The sequence below is a fragment of the Lampetra planeri genome, chromosome 28 (genome assembly GCF_965212315.1).
Source record: "Lampetra planeri chromosome 28, kcLamPlan1.2.h2, whole genome shotgun sequence".
Lineage (NCBI taxonomy): Eukaryota > Metazoa > Chordata > Hyperoartia > Petromyzontiformes > Petromyzontidae > Lampetra > Lampetra planeri.
In genome coordinates, this window is record NC_136134.1 from 11,202,573 (window position 1) to 11,221,833 (window position 19,261).

General features: G+C 51.7%; 1 protein-coding gene across 1 annotated transcript in view; it reads left to right on the forward strand.

Moving 5' to 3' along the window:
- Positions 1 to 19,261, forward strand: part of LOC144728458 (uncharacterized) — a 95,729-nt gene that overhangs the window by 13,662 nt on the left and 62,806 nt on the right. The window lies entirely within an intron of this gene.

The following is a 19,261-nucleotide window of genomic DNA, read 5'->3' on the forward strand; positions in this document are numbered from 1 at the left end:
CAATAATTGAGAAGAATATTCTGGCAATAATACAGATGTTCAAAAAGCAATTTGACATACTCGTGGCAAAGCATTGCTTTATTTTTTACCAGGTAAGGCCCACTGAGCTAGGTAGCTCTTTTGCAGAAGTGACCTGGCCACAGATGATAGCTCAACAAAGTGGCTTTATATCGCGTGCACATGTATAGCAGCCAGATACTCTAAACGCGTGTTTCTAAATGTGGAGGGAAACACCGGAGGACCCGGAGAAAAATCCACGTGACCACGGAGAGAGAGAGACACGCAAACTCCACATATACAACGGGCGTCAGGGTCGTGGCACCACATCTCTCCACCGTGGCACACACAAACAAACATGCTCTGATTATAATATATGCATCGTCTTCGAAAATGATTGGCATACACCCGCCAATTGCCTGAAAATATATTGAAATACAAACCCGATGTATCAGCAGCTGGACCCTCGTCTCGAAAGAGTCATCCAACTAGGTTTGGCTTTCCTGGATGAATAAGTAATTTATATTATTATTAATGTAAAAGCTAAAAGTGAAGTAGTGTATTTGGGTGAACGTGTTTGTTAAAGGTCTGCACTTATAGAGCATCTGCGGAAGCCCTGACTAGCCGTGGACACAACAAACCCGAGCCCCCTCCGCTTCTCCCAGGAATTAGAATTCTCATCGCGACTCGAGGCGGGCTGCCAATCACGACCTCTGCGACCTTTGCAAAGGTCCCCGGCGCAGCCGAGCGGAGTGACTGCGCGCAGCAGTTTACCACTGGTGCGTATGGCTGCATGTGTCTGTACGTGTCACCGTGATGCGTCTACGCGTGTGTGCGTCCATGTGCGTTTGGAGGTGCGGCTGTATGCGTGTGACCACGTCTGTATATGTATGTGTCTACTTTGAACGTCTTTCGCACTGTACTTAACCAACCGTGCTGAACAGAGGTGCGGTCTATGTGTGCCTTGTGTGTGTGTGGGGGGGGCGGCAGTGTGGTGGTTAGCGCATTGCGTTACGGACCAGGCGTCCCTGCTTCGATTCCCGCTCACGACCGCCACCAGTGACGATTATCTGAACCGGTCCTGGTCCTCCCCTAGGTCGACTCAGCCTCAAAATAGTACCTGGTGCGGTGTGTAAACAACACCACAAGGGAGACAAAGGCGGCCGGGGGCGGTGTCCGCCACCGACCCCCTCGTGTGTCATGCCGGCCTTAATAGATGCTCGCTAACAGCACTTTCCCCAATAGCCCAAAATCCCTGTAAGGTCATAGAGAAGCTCTTTGACTTTGTATATAATCTATATGCAGCACCAACCTTCATCTGTCACGGATGCAGCAGCCAATTGAGGCATTTGCCAATGCCGATACGCTTGTCCAAGTCTTATCAGTGGCTTAGCATTGATAAAGCATGTTACTTCATTAATCAAAATATAAATGTTTATTTATATTGCAAATGTAATCTGACAGATTGAATGTCTGAATCTTGTTTGATCAATAACGCCCCCAACTTGCCCTTTGTGACTACAAATGGAGATGTTTTCAGCACGGTTAATCAGAACTGCAATAACACAAAAGATTACACAAACACAGTCAGGAACAACTGCTATTCACCACTAAGTGGTGGTGAAGTCATCGCAGCGAATGTGCCAGGCTCAGTCGACTTTAAAGCCGTGTCAAGTGTCAACGGCTTGCTGGCCGTATTGCTGGCCAAGATGTTTTGGGTTAACTTGAGATGACTGGAAATGTACTGCTGGCGCTCCCCACTGCCTCCACTCGCTGTGTTTTAGCCGCCCGCGCTCTTTTGTCGTTGTGAGTGTCGCTCCTCTGCGCTCTGTCGTTGCTGGAGGGTGGCTGCCTCCAACTGCCCGGCAGCGTCCTTCACGAGCCTCTTCCGCCACAGAGGCCGATCTTGACACCGCTGGTACCAGTCATCTGCAAGTCCAATCAGATTCACATCCTTCATGCGCCATATCTGCCTATTTCTTCCCTAGCCTGTGCCAAATCATTTTAGCTATTTGGACATGCGGCCAACGATACCGAGCCAACCCAATCTCACAGATGGGACTGTCCAGGTCTTTCAAGCAACTGTGAGCTCCTCACGCAGTCCAGGCAAACCTCTATATTTTAATCTCGCTCAGGTCTTTCTGTGACGGCTGTGGCCGAGAAGACCCAACCACACGCCGTTACGTAGCCAATGATAATGCGATGCCATTCTACCGATTCTGACGAACACCTCCACTGCCAAGCCGCAGCTGGCCACGGGCACATGACTACTGTCACACTACTCGTGAAGAGTCGATGGGATGGGGTGGTCGACACTAAAGAGTACCCAGGCAGGCGTTTTAAGTCGAGTTGATGGGGACGCCACATTTTTTGTTGTATCAAGCTCCGGGTTCAACATTCAGCATTAGGCAGAGCCTCTGACTCATCTGAGTAGCAATTACCAAATCATGGTTGACCAATAGGAAGCCAATCCCTTGACCACACCGGGGAATCGATCAGTGTCCCCTTGTATGTGTGCTACGTGAAATACCTCTGGTAGAGCCGCGGAAGATTGCATGAACTATTTTGTAGACAAAGAGATGCAAAGTCGGGTAGGGACAATCCCTGGTCCGTCCAAAGATGACGACGAAATGGCTCCGACTCCCGGCCACGGAGCTTTACCCGGGCGTGCCCACCGTTGTGAAGGTCCCTTGGCGATTGCGAGCAGAAGGTCAGGGTACCTTGAAGGCCAAAACACCAATTCACAGAGCTCGTGGATGTCACAGACACATGTCCCCTTGGGCCTCCAGTGAATGCTTACTCATATTTTCCTTCCGTTGTTTTTTTTTCAAAACACAGTTGCCAAGCACAGGCCCCAGAGGCCCAAAATATGAAGCGGTCAGCAACAAACAGCACTATCCTAGCTGCGGTAGTCACGAGTTAACGCCTCGCGTGAATTGAGCAAGGTCATTATAAGAGCTTGGAGGAAAGAAACGACCGGGCGTGAATTCTGAAGTGGAGCAGAGCGAGGGAAGAAGCAGGCGGAGAAGCGTTGTGACCTCCAGCGTGGCGCGTGAGTGGGTGGGTGGGTGAGTTAGTGGGTGAGTGGATGAGTGAGTGGGTGAGTGGATGAGTGAGTGGGTGAGTGGATGAGTGAATGGGTGAGTGGTTGAGTGAGTGGGTGGGTGAGTTAGTGGGTGAGTGGATGAGTGAGTGGGTGAGTGGGTGCGTGAGTGAGTGAGTGTGTGGGTGAGTGAGTGAGTGGGTGAGTGAGTGAGTGAGTGAGTGGGTGAGTGAGTGGGTGAGTGGGTGGGTGGGTGGGTGAGTGAGTGAGTGAGTGAGTGGGTGAGTGAGTGGGTGAGTGAGTGAGTGGGTGAGTGAGTGAGTGGGTGAGTGAGTGGGTGAGTGAGTGGATGAGTGAGTGGGTGGGTGGGTGAGTGAGTGAGTGGGTGGGTGGGTGAGTGGGTGAATGAGTGGGTAGGTGAGTGAGTGGGTGAGTGAGTGAGTGAGTGGATGAGTTAGATATTTATTTGAGGCTGAGTCGACCGACGGGATGTACAGGACAGGTCCAGATAACCGTCACTGCTGTTGGTGGCCGTGAGCGAGAATCGAACCCGGGTCAGTGCGCTAACCGCTCCCACACCGAGAGAGAGAGAGACACACACGGCTAGACATGGTGATTATCTCAACACACACACACGCACACACACACGCACGCGCTCACTCTTTCCAGGCGCCTTCTGGAAGAGTTTTGCTGCCTCTCATTAAAGGTGCACAACAAAGAGGCGCTTTGTGGAGGGAGCCACGCTCACGAGGCAGGCCGGCGCGTGTGCACGTGTCCACGTGCACGCGTGCTCGCGCCCACGTGCGCACTTCGCAAGCACGCGAGCGTACCGGCGGGACGGTGAGTCGACAGAGTCGACTGACTAATCGATGATAATTATCGACGACTCCTTTCCTGGTCTGTTGCTCGGGCCACATTTACAGACGGCCGCCGCTCAGACGGCCGCCTCGTGAAGGCGGGAAACCCCCGGCGAGCCACGCCAGGCAACGCCCATCACCTCCCGTCCAGCGGCACACATTGCAACAGCGCAGGCCAGCGGCAGTGCCCGAGCGAGCCATGCGGTCAGCACCATGCCCAGCCACCCCCAGTGCCCATGTGACCCCCCCCCCCACCTCGCTGCAGGTACCCATCTGAGATGACGTCAGGGGCTGGGTGGTGAGGGTCAGTGTTGGTTGTGCTACGTCACGGGCGGAGTGGTGAGGGTCAGTGTTGGTTGTGCTACGTCAGGGGCTGGGTGGTGAGGGTCAGTGTTGGTTGTGCTACGTCAGGGGCTGGGTGGTGAGGGTCAGTGTTGGTTGTGCTACGTCACGGGCTGGGTGGTGAGGGTCAGTGTTGGTTGTGCTACGTCACGGGCTGGGTGGTGAGGGTCAGTGTTGGTTGTGCTACGTCACGGGCTGGGTGGTGAGGGTCAGTGTTGGTTGTGCTACGTCACGGGCTGGGTGGTGAGGGTCAGTGTTGGTTGTGCTACGTCACGGGCTGGGTGGTGAGGGTCAGTGTTGGTTGTGCTACGTCAGGGTGGGGTCACTGCGGTTTTCGAGGGAGGCGTGGCCAAGTGGCACGGTGGGCGTGGGCGTGAATTCCCCGCGTGCTCCAGGTGCATTCATAGCTCGACGCACGCGACCCCCAACGACGAGAGAATGGACGTCACAGAACCACCGAGTGATGTAAAGTCAAATAAGATCGCTGTACATGGGCCTTTGGAACCTCTCCCCTCCCTACCTCTCCCCTTCATCTTACTCCGCTCACCTCCACGCACTCCCCTACCTCTCCCCTCTCGTCTCACTCCACTCCCCTCCACGCTCTCTTCTGCCTCTCCCCTCTCGTCTCACTCCACTCCCCTCCACACACTCAGCACAGACCCCTGAGAGAGAGAGAGAGACAGACAGACCGTTCGTCGCTATCTTACGATGACGTCTTGAATGCTTAAAGCTGGATTAAGTCAAATTAAGTGAAAACCCAAAGTATGTGTTTTTTAAAAATGCAGTCATTCGTGACTAGGCTGAGGCCGCCGATGTCACTTTGCGTGATAATCCCGGGCAGCTGGAAATCGGATTCGAATGTGGAATATCGCGGCTCAATGCAACGGTGGCTAGGAGACGTTAACTACCTCGCCTGGTATACAGGAGGTCGTGGGTTCGATCCAGACCCTGACGCCTGCTGTTTATTTGGAGTTTGGATGTTCTCCCCGTGGTCGCGTGGAATTTTCTCCGGTTTTCCCGGTTTTTCCTTCCTATAAATTTCCACGCGATAAGCCACTTCGTTGAGTTACCATTTGTGAGAGCCAGCTCGCTTCTAAAAACGATCTATATAGCTCAGTGGGCCTTACCTGGTAAAATAAAAAAAAGTGTAGTTTAAGTCCGATGTCAAACTCCTGACCCACGTGGCCACATCCATTTGTTACGATCGCTAATCCGCTGGTTAAGCCAGGAAAGCCTCACCGAGTCTTAAGACTCTTGACCAGGAGGGTCCTGCCAAGTTTCCTCAATCGGGAGCGGCGGGGGCGGGGGGCGATCTTGCTGCTACGTGTAACTCCAATTGATGGATTTGTCAGTAATGGGATGTTTGGCAAACACCAATTGCATGTTTTTTTTTGCTTTGGGAGGAAACCCATGCAGAACCCAGGCCCTTCTTGCTGTGGGACACACGCGTTACCACTCCGCCACCCTGCCGCTCCATATATAGTCATATACTCACCACCAACCCCTGCCATTGTGTCATAGTCACGCGGTCCATTTGTACTGCAGCGTCAGCGTGGGGGCATCCGGGAAGTCGCTCTCGACACTGTGCTGACAAATTCCACGTGGTTCCCTGAGACATTTTAAAGTCTCAAGACCACCACCAGCACCACCACCCATGCCATAAGTGACATCACACTCATACCCACGTGTGTGTGTGTATATAAATATACAGCTGCATATAAACAGTCTGCTACAATTACTGGAAGGTCTGAGAGGCCACGTGTTGGAATAGCTGGGCGTGCGCACGCTATAATAAGCAAGTGGGCGTGACGGGAGGGAGCCAGGTACCGTGGCCCTGCGCTCTGCGATTGCCCAACAGAACCGGCAGCTAAATTCGGCTGGGCGCGAGCAGGTGGTGGGGCCAGCCGCCCGGACAGATACCCTCTTCCCAAACTCCAAATGTCAGAAGGTCCTTCCCAACCCCCTCACCCCCCTCACCCCCCTCCAATTGCCAGCCAACACCTATCCATAACCGCGCAGGCCGTGCCTGGGTGGTGTGACTGTTGCTAAATTTACGCCATTGCGCCCAGGGCTTTTAAAATAATCGTGGGCCAAAGTTGCTCCTGTGGGGAGTTCACGGTGGCTTCGTCAGGGCAATGAGTTCAGGCACCGCCGAGCTCCCGAGGGGGTTCCGATCCTGGGTCGGAACCGGGTTCGCAAGCAGGCCGAGTCTGGCGGCCTCGGAGCCAGTGGCGTTGGCACGGTTGGTTTCGTACGGTGCGAACAAAGTTCAACGTAAAGTACGTACAGTCGCCAGGCACCGCGCGAGACGGCTCCGTCTCGCTAAACCCGCTCTGCGCCTTATTTGGATGCATTCCAGCACGGGAGAATGAAGACATTTTCGGTTCGATTGCCACGAGATGAAAACGTCTCGCGAGCAGCGCCCCCGGGGTGTCCGTGAGAGTGAGGCGAAGGGACTGCAAGAAGTCGCTGGGTTGTGTCATTGTCCAGAGGTGATGAGTGACCCTGGGGGTGAGTTGTACACGCCGCTTCGTGCAGACAACAACACAAATATCTCCATCTCGTGACACGAGGCCAAAAACACAAAGAGTGAACTGGTTGCGGAAAAAGACGGGAAAACCCTCCCAAACCGCCAGGTTGCTGGATGGTTACGGAGACTCATCATGCATGGCGAGATGTTAACTACCTCGCCTGGTGTACAGGAAGGTCGTGGGTTCGGTCCTGACCCTGCCACTTGTCTATTTGGAGTTTGCATGTTTCTCTCGCGATGGTCGCGTGGATTTTTCTCTGGGTCTTCTATTTTTCCCTCCATATTTAGAAACACGCGTCTCGAGTATGTGGCTGCTATAAATATCCACACGATGACAAGCCACTTCGTTGAGCTGTCATTTGTGATAGCCAGGTCGCTCCTGAAAACGAGCTATATAGCTCAGTGGGCCTTACCTGGTTATATAAAATGATAAATAGTTTAATTTTATATTCTTGGTTCTTTCAGTAAAGTCACGTGATCCGTAATCTATTTTTGCGTGAGGCAGCTTGGTGGTCGTTTTTTGCCAAGATTCTCGTCTTTGACCTTCTACTACCCGACGAGATTGTCACAAATACGGACAATTGCATTGGCTGCGCGAACCTACAATGTCAGTTGATAAAAAAAAAATGTTACTTAGGTGCATGAACTTGTGGGCCTTCTGAACAAATACAGCGCAGATTTTCTCACCGTCTGAAATTGTATAGCAGCAAAACCCTGGACTGGTTTCTGAGGTTGTCCGGTCACTGACCCCTCACTGAGAATCGCACTGCCCAGCTGGTTCATAAATGTCCTCTGCACGTGCCAGACAACAGCCTGCCGTGATGTCGGGCCCTGCCAAAGGGCGAGATAATGTATCGCCCTGACCACGTGCTCCCTTCACAATCCTACGTCCAGGGAAGAGACGATGCCAGCACAGGCGAAACACGAGATACTGACCGCCTGTCCCGCCGTGATGCCTTCAATCAATCCAATGCCGATATTTATAACCAAGCGAAATCCCGCTAGCTTGCAATTCAATGCATTGTCACGATTCAATTCAGTAATTGTTTTCTTTTTCGCCACTGTGATTAACGCGGTGCTTTTAGCATTTGTCGGGGTTTATGCGAACAAATTTGTATAATAATTTATGAGCCCACTGTCAATGCTGTTCTGTGCGGGCTGGTTGGGTGATGGAGGAGGGAGTTTCCAGCACCAGTTCAGATACCAATTCCACACCGATGCCAGCTACGGCGGGGATTCGAACTCGGGCGGTCGAGCTTTTGTGCGCAGTGCACGACTCGCCGTGACGTTACTCCGATCGTGAAGAGTTTACAAAAATCGTGATATGCCCCTCGTCAATAATTGATTGAGGCACGCAATTCTCCGTATGCATGTGTACATCTTCAACGTATGCATGTGTACATCTTCAACGTAAGAATGTATTCTCATCCAGATATCGCTGCAATATTAAATGCCCATTAACCAAGCACCGAACTCAAGGTATACACGTCCTGATATTAAAAAGAAAACATTTTTGGTGCACACCTCCATGTCCCACCAATATAATGCCACGTGGATTTATATGCGACCGCGTCTGAAGACACTGCACATAACACAAGCATATACAAATGTGATTTAAATTACTGACAGAGAGAGGGGCAGGCAGTCGTAAAAAGGGAAGAACCAAAGCCTGGACTTAAACAACGCCACCATTATCACCCAACAAGACGTTTAGATATAAAAAAAAAATTGTGTATATGTGTTTTTAAGCGATCTGTTTACCTCCCCTATACTTTGCAATCCTGGCGTGTTTCTCGTAACGTTTGTTGCCGTAACGTTCTGACCGTGCCCCTCCTGCACATCCGTGAAACAGAGCTTTATAGCTCATCGGATTCCTCCGCCATAAACACCGATTCTGATTCTTGGTTCTTTCGGTAAAGTCACGTAGAATGGAAATAATAAAATAATAAAAATAAAACATAATAAAATAATTCTCACGACGTTTATTATTTCCATTCAACGTGACTTTACCGAAAGAACCAAGAAGATGAATCCCTGCAGTCACGAAAGCTTTAAATAGAAATTTAACCGATTCTGAGTGTTGTGGGAGGCACTACCGTGCCATGCCATTCCCACGCGAGTCTCCTAGTGGGGGACAGAGGGGGGGGGGGGCAACCGCTCCCCCCCCCCTCTTCCATTCACGTGGCACCGCGTGTGCGATTAACTCCCAGCCACGGTCACGTGAGCCCCCCCCCCCCCCCCGTGTGGGTGACGCGACCCACGTGTGGGTGACGCGACCCCCGTGTGGGTGACGCGACCCACGTGACGCTGGTGGAAGGGGGAGCTGGGAGGACGCGCTCCCAGTCTGCATCACGCGCTCTGCCTACGTCTGTGCCCCCCTCCCCTTCTCTCCCCCCCCCCCACCGCCCCTGCTGCACCTTGTGGGATATTTTGGGAAAGAGCCACGGCAGTCGTTCAATTATTTATTAAATTTATTTATTTATTTATTTTCTACCCCCTCCCCCCCTGCTCCAAGGAGTCGTTCCGAACGCTCCGCGCGGTGCACGAAATCCGTCTCGTCGTTCCGCACGGATGCGCACTCACGGCGGCCCCGCGGCGCGCACGGAGACAGCCGCTCGAGCATCGGCGACAGCCGCTCGAGCATCGGCGACGAGGATGATGATATGAATAATTGAAACGTGTAATGCGCATTTCATCCCAGGATCCCGATGACGAGAACAAGAAACGCGAACGCGCCCTGCGGATACGCGCCGACATTACATCTGGATGTGAATATTTCGACTGGATGGAGGCATCCCCCGATGAGCTATGAAGATGTTTTATTCACAGAAATGTCGAGTATGGTGGGCAAATGAGCACGTTACAACAACAACAACAACCAATACACAAACACGATCCGACTACAAATGAGTGGAGCAGCGGTTCGATCACCGCGCTGAGATCCATCGCGATTCGCCAAAGCGATCCGATCCAAAACCATTATTATTCTTACAGTGCCGATGAATGTCGCAGCCCCCAGTAACTGCGTTGGGCCACGTGAGCCCACGACATACGAGGCATACTAATCAAAAACGCATTAACTCTTGCTCATGAAATTCAATGTTTTGTGAGCTTGAAAATTACTATTAATCGATGCTTTATATTCTTGGTTCGTTCGGTAAAGTCACGTAGAAAGGAAATAATAAAATAATATTTATATAAAGCAATTTTTATCATTTTATTATTTCCCTTCTACGTGACTTTAACGAAAGAACCAAGAATATTAATCCCTGCAGTCACGAAAGATTTGAATAAACATTTTATCGATGCTTAGTTACATCCCTTAATGCCAACATTGAATTACTTTACCGCCCTTTGGCAATCCACCGATGGATTTAAAAAAATGTCTCGCAACGCCGTATAAGGCATGGGGGGAGGTGGGTTGTTTGACCATATTTCACCTCTCAGATATCACTCAGCACTGGACTCGGGTCAGCGGGTTCAGTGGAGTTCACAGGCTGCCCAGGCTTATGTGGTACATCTTATTCTGTTGTTAAATAGAGAGAGCGGCTTTTGTCTTCTTCTCGATTTCGTCCCTTAAGCGGCCTGGCCTTGGCTGTCAGACACGAGGATGATGTTTCACAACAGATATAAAAAAAACCACAGAGAAAATAAACAGCGTCACGTGTTCTGTAGCACAGCCCTCGATTACATCCAACCAGGAGACCCTCACTGAGTCTCAACACTCATCTCATCGGCAGGGTTCTACAATTACACGGCTCATCTTCTTCAAGCACCGTGCCCTTCATCACCGTCGGGGCAATGGCCAAATCCTTCATGCGCGTCTCTACCTCTCTCCGTGACTGCGTCTCGCAAACTGCGACATCGGTGACGGCGGCGTCCTCGTCCCCGCTGCCTCGTCAGACCGAAGCTAAAACGACGCGATTGGACATTTAATGTTCAATTCAGGGGGGTGGGGGTTGTTTTAAGCACACGCCGGAGGGACACGGGGGGGGGGGGGGTGCCCGGGACAAATCCCCCAGCGACGCGCTCGAGGCCCAGATTGAGCACTCGCAGCTGCGCCATCTGAGTCGCGAAGGTCCACATCGATTCAAGTCAAGATCGAGAAGGTCCACATGGAGGCATCTGCGAGCGCCGTGACGCGAAATGTCGTCGCCTCTGGCGGCGGCGGCGGCGTCGTCGTCGTCCCCGTGGGCTCGCGCGGCACGCGACGCGCGGCCGCTCCCCTGTCGCCGGGACACGTGACACTGCGCGTCAGCCGACACGCGCCACGCGTCTCGAGATGTTTACGTTTTTTGTATTTCCACGCCTCGCCGCCCCGTGCGAGTGGGCGCGTGTCGCAGCGAGAGGGGTGAGGGGGGGGGGGAAGAACTGCCCCCTCGGAGTGAACCCTGAGACCCCCACGAGCTTGCGAGCGTGAGCGGGGTTTGTAGCTGAGAAGGTCGCAGCCACAGCCTCGGTCACGAGGAGTCATCTGAGAGGAGGCCGCCTGGCTACGGAGTCAGCGCCCCTACGCGGTGGCTAGGAGATGTCAACTACCTCGCCTGGTCTACAGGAGATCGTGGGTTCGATCCCGACCTTGACGCCTGCTGCTGTATATTTGGAGTTTGCGTGTCTCTCTCCCCGTAGTCGCGTGGATTTGTCTCCAGATCTTCCATTTGTTCCCACATTTAGAAACACGCATTTCGAGGATTTTGCTAATTCTATGACTATCCACACGATGATGAAGCCACTTCGTTGAGCTATCATTGTTGTTGGCCAGGTCGCTTCTGAAAGAGAGCTACGTAGCTCAGTGGGCCTTACCTGGTAAAAAATAAAGTTCATAGTTATTTGGACCTTGGGTTTTCACTTGGCTTCAGCCACCCAGCCATAATGAACCGAGTTTTTGTTTGTTTGACCGAGGCGAGGTGATGATCTCATGCTCGTCATTATCTCGTATTTGCTGCCGTTGTTGTTATTGTTGTTATTGTTGTTGTTATTGTTGTTGTTATTGTTCCGAAGCCCTTCGCCGTTCTTGAACAGCCGCGTGTGACGCAGCCCATCTGGGTTCACGTGCCAACGAACATCGGCGTCTGTCTGCGCGCTCGTCCGTGGCTTTGTCAACGCAGCTCATCCAAGTTGCGCTACGAGTCACGTGTGGCCAGGCCACCTTCTGCAGCGAAGCAACGCTGAGCGTCTGGGCTTGGCCACCAACGATGAGACGCAGAGAATCGCATTCAATTAACCTTCTCACTTAACGTGCCTAAATCTGATGATTAAACAGGAGTGTGTGTTTTTTAATCGCCTGCAATCTAACGAACACTTCTCTGAAATAGAGACACGTGGTAAGGTGTGCCCACAGGTGTATGGGTAACACGTGTTAACCGAATGAACCTCCGAAGTAGTTCTGTGATATCCCCTTCTGTTGACCACTCTCCAACAGCGGCTGATGCATGTCTCTGGTTGCGTTCCGAATGGACGTTTCGTCCCTCGACACAAAGCCGGCAGCACGATTGGAATAACACTGCGAGGCAAACACAACAAAAAACATGAAAAGTCAGCAGTCGTGCTCGCATCGTGCCGCCCTGCGATCCAGGTGGCCACTCAGCGTGCAATGTTGTCAACCCACAGAGACACACGCGAGACATGAATGCGGAGAGAAGCACAGAAGCGCATAGCGATACACAGATATGCACAGAGATACACAGAGATACACAGAGATATGTGCATTTAAACAGCCACATTCTCCTCTGCTGCCCACTAGGTATAGAACCCCCTTCCCCAGCCATCTGTGCTACACATTGCCCCTGGTCGAGTTCCTGTGCTCATGATTGCTTCTCTGTTTCTCTCTGTAAGGGAAGTACGCCCACTGCTTCGGCACAGCATATTCAGATGCGGTCAAATGTAGATGCTATATAATATAAATGTACAGGAGCGGCAGTCATGCAGAACCACAGATGCCGAGAGACACACACACAGACCACTCCCGTTGCCTCTCTGGCGACACCGAGAGCCAGGGACACTTTGTTCTGCCAGGGATCCATGCTATCCTGGCTGCCTAAGACCTGGCTGGCATCTTCAGGCCAGCTTCACCAACACTAATTATGAGCCAAGACCACAGAACCTGCCCTGCCAAAAAAGAAAAACCCCCATTTAAGTGTCCACACCGCACCGGTCCAGTTATCGAACCGACCCATACATTTCGAGCGAAAGGGTTGTCACGAGCTGTGTAAATTCACGGCGGGACATGAATTACTACAAGGGCGTGCACGCACGGAGGCTTGTCGAGAAGGAAGCTACGCGAACGAGAGGCGCTGCAGCAGAGGAGGGTCGCATCCTCGTGAAGAGTCCTGAAGCCTCTTCACAGCGCACGAATCAGACCACGCATGTGACCACGACGACGATGATGCGATGATGATGATGCGATGGGAGACTGTCGTGTAGAATGTAGCAACGCGTGAGACTAATCGCCAAATCTGTGTGTATGTTGAACTTTTTTCGCACCGCACCTAGCCAACCGTGCTAATCGGAGGTGCGGGCGAAGTACAACAAACTCAACACTAAAAGCTGTTCCATGGAAATGCGTTTTCAATCGAGCTGATTTAAAAGTGCACAGCTCCAGTGGCATCCTCATATCGGAGGCAAGAGCGTTCCAGACGACCGCAGAAGCAGCGCATCTGAGAGCGCCACGCGATGCGGTGACCGCCGCCTTTGTTCGATAGCCAGCAGCCAAAAGCCGCCGCTGCGAGGATGAGCGACGTCCGCGCCATGATGGTTCATCATGAGGCGGTGTGTGCATGAGCCGTCTCACGAGCGCGTGGGTGCGATGGCCACCTCTTCCTATCTCGACCGCCCACAACCACCGCTCCGACTGACGCGACCGACGACGCTGCCGCTGTCCAAGCACACGTTTCCCTCGCCGCCACCACCCCCCTCTGCCTCCCTGCCACCACCTGTCAGGTTGTAACCCTCAACCTCCTTTGCTTTTGCTCGTCCCCTTTCTGCCTCCCGGACCGTGCCCGAGCCCTCCTCCTCGCCCCTCGCTTCTCGCTCCGCAACGCCGCCGCCTCCGATCCACCCCGCGCCTCGTCCGTCACCGAGTCGTCGTCGTCGGTGCTGCTGCTGCCCCGGCTGCCCCTGGAACTCTTTGCTGCCCCCCTCCCCCTCGGGCACGAATGGGCTCTGCCCTCTCCAGACGCTCCGCAGCTTGCTGGAGAAGCGTCCCCCGAGGTTGACCTGGGACTTGTCGACCCTCTCACGGCTGTCCCTGGCGCTTGTCGATGGTGCTGGGTCGTGGTTATTATTCGTCTCGGCCTATGCCGTGGTATTGCTCCCTCTCTCTTCTTTAGATGCTATATAAATTAAAGTTGATGCTGTCGCATATTTCTATATACAAAACCATCCCTGTTCCATTACGCAGATGGCAGACGCGCGCGGTTTAAAGTTACCCTGGGCCTTGGGTCCCGTCCTAATGACCTCCTCCAGGGCTCCTGTGTCAGAATGAGACATTTTTTAAAAAATCAGAATCTTTATTTAGACTGGAGGAGGAATCCGATGAGCTATGAAGCTCCTCTTGACAGATGTCCAGTGTGGAACCCAGGGGCCCTGTACCACTGGACCCTGACCCGACACGATGGGTCTGCAATGAGCACGCAACGAAACTTCTTAACGCAGTCAGAGAAACAATGCAATGTTAATTTGAATCGAAATCATCCCATTTTATTTGTGTAAGATGCATGCATAACTTACCAGTTTACAAAACGCAAAATGTTTCAGCTTAAGAGCCACGGGGCAGAACGTAGCCCGTTCGCGTTGTGTGCACGCAGAGATTAGCCCCTCACCGCATCAGTTTCTGTGTCGCTGGCAGACTGGACCAGGCACGCGACTCGCGGCCATAGCGAGACGGACTCTGCTTGTGGTGCGCAGGTGCCGGATATTTATTCTCGATCGCCAACCCAGACAGACCCGTACTCTTAGTTATTTCGGTAAAGTCACGTAGGTAAAAAATTGAAAATAAAATTAATACAAATTTTAATTTCATTTTTTACCTACGTGACTTTACCGAAAGAACTAAGAGTATGAATCCTTGCAGTCACGAAAGCTTCAAATCTAGAACAGATAGACCCGGTTGAAATTAAGCCCTGTTTTCACGCTGCCTTCCTGATTATGTATAGCCTATTACCTTCTATTGCTTATTCAATGCATCCAAAATATGTGAATACTGTTCAGATATCTTTACCCTGTCCGTGAGAATATTTTTTTTATGAATGGATGCACAATATGTGAACGTTGTTGCTTATATATTTTTTTCCCAATTGTATTTTATTCACTTCAAAAGCAATGTTTATTCAGAAATCTCCCCGAGCAGTGCAAACATAACGATGTAAAAAAGACACTTTTCTTCTGCTATTTAGATTGCCTTATAAAGTTAAGAGTTTACGTAAGAAGTGTTACGCGAAATATTCTTGACGTGCATTTGCTGTTGTTGTCGTTCTCGCGTCTGCCTCCGCAAACCGAATAATTTCCTGGAAGGCACTGTTCTGTCTGAATGGCCTGTCACATACTTACCTGGTTGAAAAAAAGGATTTAGCCAAGCCCGCACACGAACAAAGCACGCACGCACACACACACAAAAGGTAACTGGAAACCCAACAATTTGCCAGCGGTCGTGAGGAACACGTGGGTGTTGCTGTTGTTGTTGTTGTCGGCGTCGCGTGCGACCGGAGTGGAGCGGCTGTGGGGGATTACCTCGGGCGCGGCGCCGGGGAACGAGGGCACCTTGATGAGAGCGTTGTGTGAACAACGTAGCTCCACCCTCGTGGCTCCACCCTCGTGGCTCCACCCTAGTAGCTCCACCCTCGTGGCTCCACCCTAGTAGCTCCACCCTCGTGGCTCCACCCTAGTAGCTCCACCCTGGTAGCTCCACCCTCGTAGCTCCACCCTCGTGGCTCCACCCTCATGGCTCCACCCTCGTGGTTCCACCCTCGTGGCTCCACCCTCGTGGCTCCACCATCGTGGCTCCACCCTCGTGGCTCCACCCTTGTGCCACCACCTCCTCCGAACTCCCTCGCAAATCTCCCAGCGCCGCACGTCACCGGGACTGATGCGTGACTCTGATCAAGTAATAACGCAGAAAGCGCTTCTGAACTTTCCATTTCACGCCTTCGATTTTAAAACACCCGGCGAACATGGACGATGCCACTGTTTTCTTTCCATTCAACACGACGGCCGCTCCCGACAGCCTGCGCAGGCTAAAGTTACAACACATTTATCCATATACTTTAAATACATCTTTCGTTGCCAAACCATATAAACACACTCAACATTGTTGACACTTCTTACATTCTATGTGGATGTACACGTGGCAACTGAACACCGTCGTGAAACGTTTAAAATGTAACACAAATTGCAGGCTAACCTCAACAATAACATCGACATCAAGGGTGGGTGGGGCGGGCCGGTAAATCCATTTTCTTAATCAATCCCCGTTATTCACATGGAGAGCAAATTTAGCGTAATTTGTATTACTACACTATCCAAACAAATCCACGTTTAGTTTGTTGTCCTTCCGCACCTCCGATTAGCACGGTTGGCTATGTAGGGTGAAAAATAAGTTCAACATTCATACACAGACTCACACAGAGACTCATAGACTCACACAGAGACCCATAGACTCACACAGAGACCCATAGACTCACACAGAGACCCATAGATTTACGCAAAGACCCATAGACTCACACAGAGACCCATAGACTCACACAGAGACCCATAGACTCACACAGCGACCCATAGACTCACGCAGAGACCCATAGACTCACACAGAGATCCATAGACTCACGCAAAGACCCATAGACTCACACAGCGACCCATAGACTCACGCAGAGACCCATAGACTCACACACATACTTATAGACTCACACAAAGACCCATAGACTCACACAGAGACCCATAGACTCACACAGAGACCCATACTCACACACAGACTCATAGACTCACACAGAGACCCATACTCACACAGAGACCCATAGACTCACACAGAGACCCATACTCACACACAGACTCATAGACTCACACAGAGACCCATACTCACACACAGACTTATAGACTCACACAGAGACCCATACTCACACACAGACTCATAGACTCACACAGAGACCCATACTCACACACAGACTCATAGACTCACACAGAGACCCATACTCACACAGAGACCCATAGACTCACACAGAGACCCATAGACTCACACAGAGACCATTAGTTTATTGTCCTTCCCTCGCACCTGCGATTTGCACTGTCGGCTACGTACGGTGCAAACGAAGTTCAACGTACACACACACGTGCACACACACACGTGCACACGAAGCCGCTGTGTCCGTGTCTGCTGTGCGGGGCAGGGGGACCCCGCACGGGGATTGTCTGTCCAGGCACGGCGCGTGTCGAGACGTGAAGGTCGTCATCACCTCGAGCATCTTTGGGGCTTTTCACAGAATGTTGAGACAGCTAATCGATGAGCGGTGTCTTCTACGAGGCCACGGTTTTGAAAACTCTCGTAAATCATGACCTCGCGTAAATGAGGCATATTGTTTGGTGATACTGCGTTTGGCAGTTGTGGCACAAATATACAAATACATTTAAACCTTGAACGCATTCGTGAATAACGATATGGCCTCCAAAGGACAAATACATAAACGGAGACATTTCTGACAATTATCCTTTTGCATAGCAAATGGATGAGAGTGAGATCGTGGCTGAAGGTATAATAACAATAAGAATGATGATTTAATAAAACTATGAATAGCGCGCACACATTTTGCGCAAAGCCGACCTAATTTGTCCTTGCGCATAGCCCTCAACGCCGTATCACATTATTTGCGGGAAGGGGGTCATTAAACACAAAACAGCGATTGGTTTATCGCGGGGGGTCCTAGCCCCCCCCCCCCCTCCAGCAAGATTATCTCGAGCCGGTGACGTCTTCTCGCGCACGGCGCTATGAATAGACCACAGAGACACACGCCACTGACGCACACGTGTCTCCTCCTACGCCTCCTTGTGCGCGCGCATCTTCTCTGCAAATAGCCGACGAAAGTCGACCCTCCCCCCCTCTCCCCCATAAGGGCTCCATTTGTTCCGAGCCAAATCAGCCTCCCCCTGCAGCGGTGTGCGGTGGTGGTGGTTGATGGCGGCCGGGCGTGGTGCTGGCCTCCCTACCCCCTTCATAGGCGCTCGCTAACCGCACTTGCCCCAACAATATGTTAAGGCTATACGGGGGATCTTTATCTTTGGTGGTGGTGGTTGCAGTGGATGGGCCAATCCCCCTCAATTCCGACCGCCGCAAGGACACCGTGACCTTCAGAGCTGGGGTTGGCACCTGTCCTGATTTTCCCAGCAAAATGAAAACAAACCTTCATTGCTTGAAGCATTGAGACTCGGGGAGAGCCATTGAGGGAAACCCACGGAGCGTGTTGGAGACGTGGAGATGATTGTGGAGACACGAGGAGAGTCGAGATACGGGAGGAGACGCTGAGACTCAGGCGTAGCTGGGAAACTGGTCCCATATTTGTCAACCCCTTATCAGTGCCCTACCTTATTACAGACCAGTTCAGACCTTATTGGTCACCCCGTGCCCTCGTGAATCTCAAAGTTCATCCGACAAAGTCCCATCCCCTCCCCTGGTATCACGATACATCTTCCTCCCATGTTACCCCGACTGCTTTGTCCTGGGATAATGCGCATCAGAGGTGGCAACCGTCCTCACAAGAGAGCCACGCAGAGTCGTATGGCTCTTTTTTTCAGGAGGATCCTGTCGCTACATTGTGTTTCTATTTTATTTAAAGATGTTTTCAGCCAATTAATGGTGACGAGTTGTGTTTATTATACAAAGGGGTGGGGAGAAAACCCACACACGTGCAAGGAGGCAACGCTCTATCCCCGTGCAGATGGAAACAGATGGAGATTAGTCCACTTGCTACGCCCGAGGGAAGTGAGTTTCAAAACATTTGTGCGATCCACCAAGCCTCGCCTCCTCGGTGCTGGACTAGAGGCGGCGTGCATAGCCCTCGCTGACCGGGCCTGAAAGTGAGGGCTCCACACAGACTTCGTATGGAGACTGATTTACAAATGCCCACCGAGCGCGCCCATGTCTTTTTTTACACCAAAATAAACTTTCTTATTGGCAAAATTCTTGCCAGTGTGCATTCAGTGAGAATAATGTTGGCATAAACCCCCACTATGCGTGGCTGAACACAAACACAGACAAATAGGGATCATTCTATTAACTATGGAAACCTACATTTTAACTTACAAAAACGTATCGCGTTGTTTTTTCAGACGGCTTCTGACTGTGTTCGTTGCTGTGAGGCTCTGCGACCGAGAGGTTGCGTTGAGAATTCTGATTCTGAACAGGGAGAAGAGGCGGAGCGAGGGATCTATGTCACGAGCGAGAGTGGTGACGCCGACGAGGAGAGAATTTCATCCAGCAGTGGATTGGATGCTGCTACTGATTATGTTTGTGCT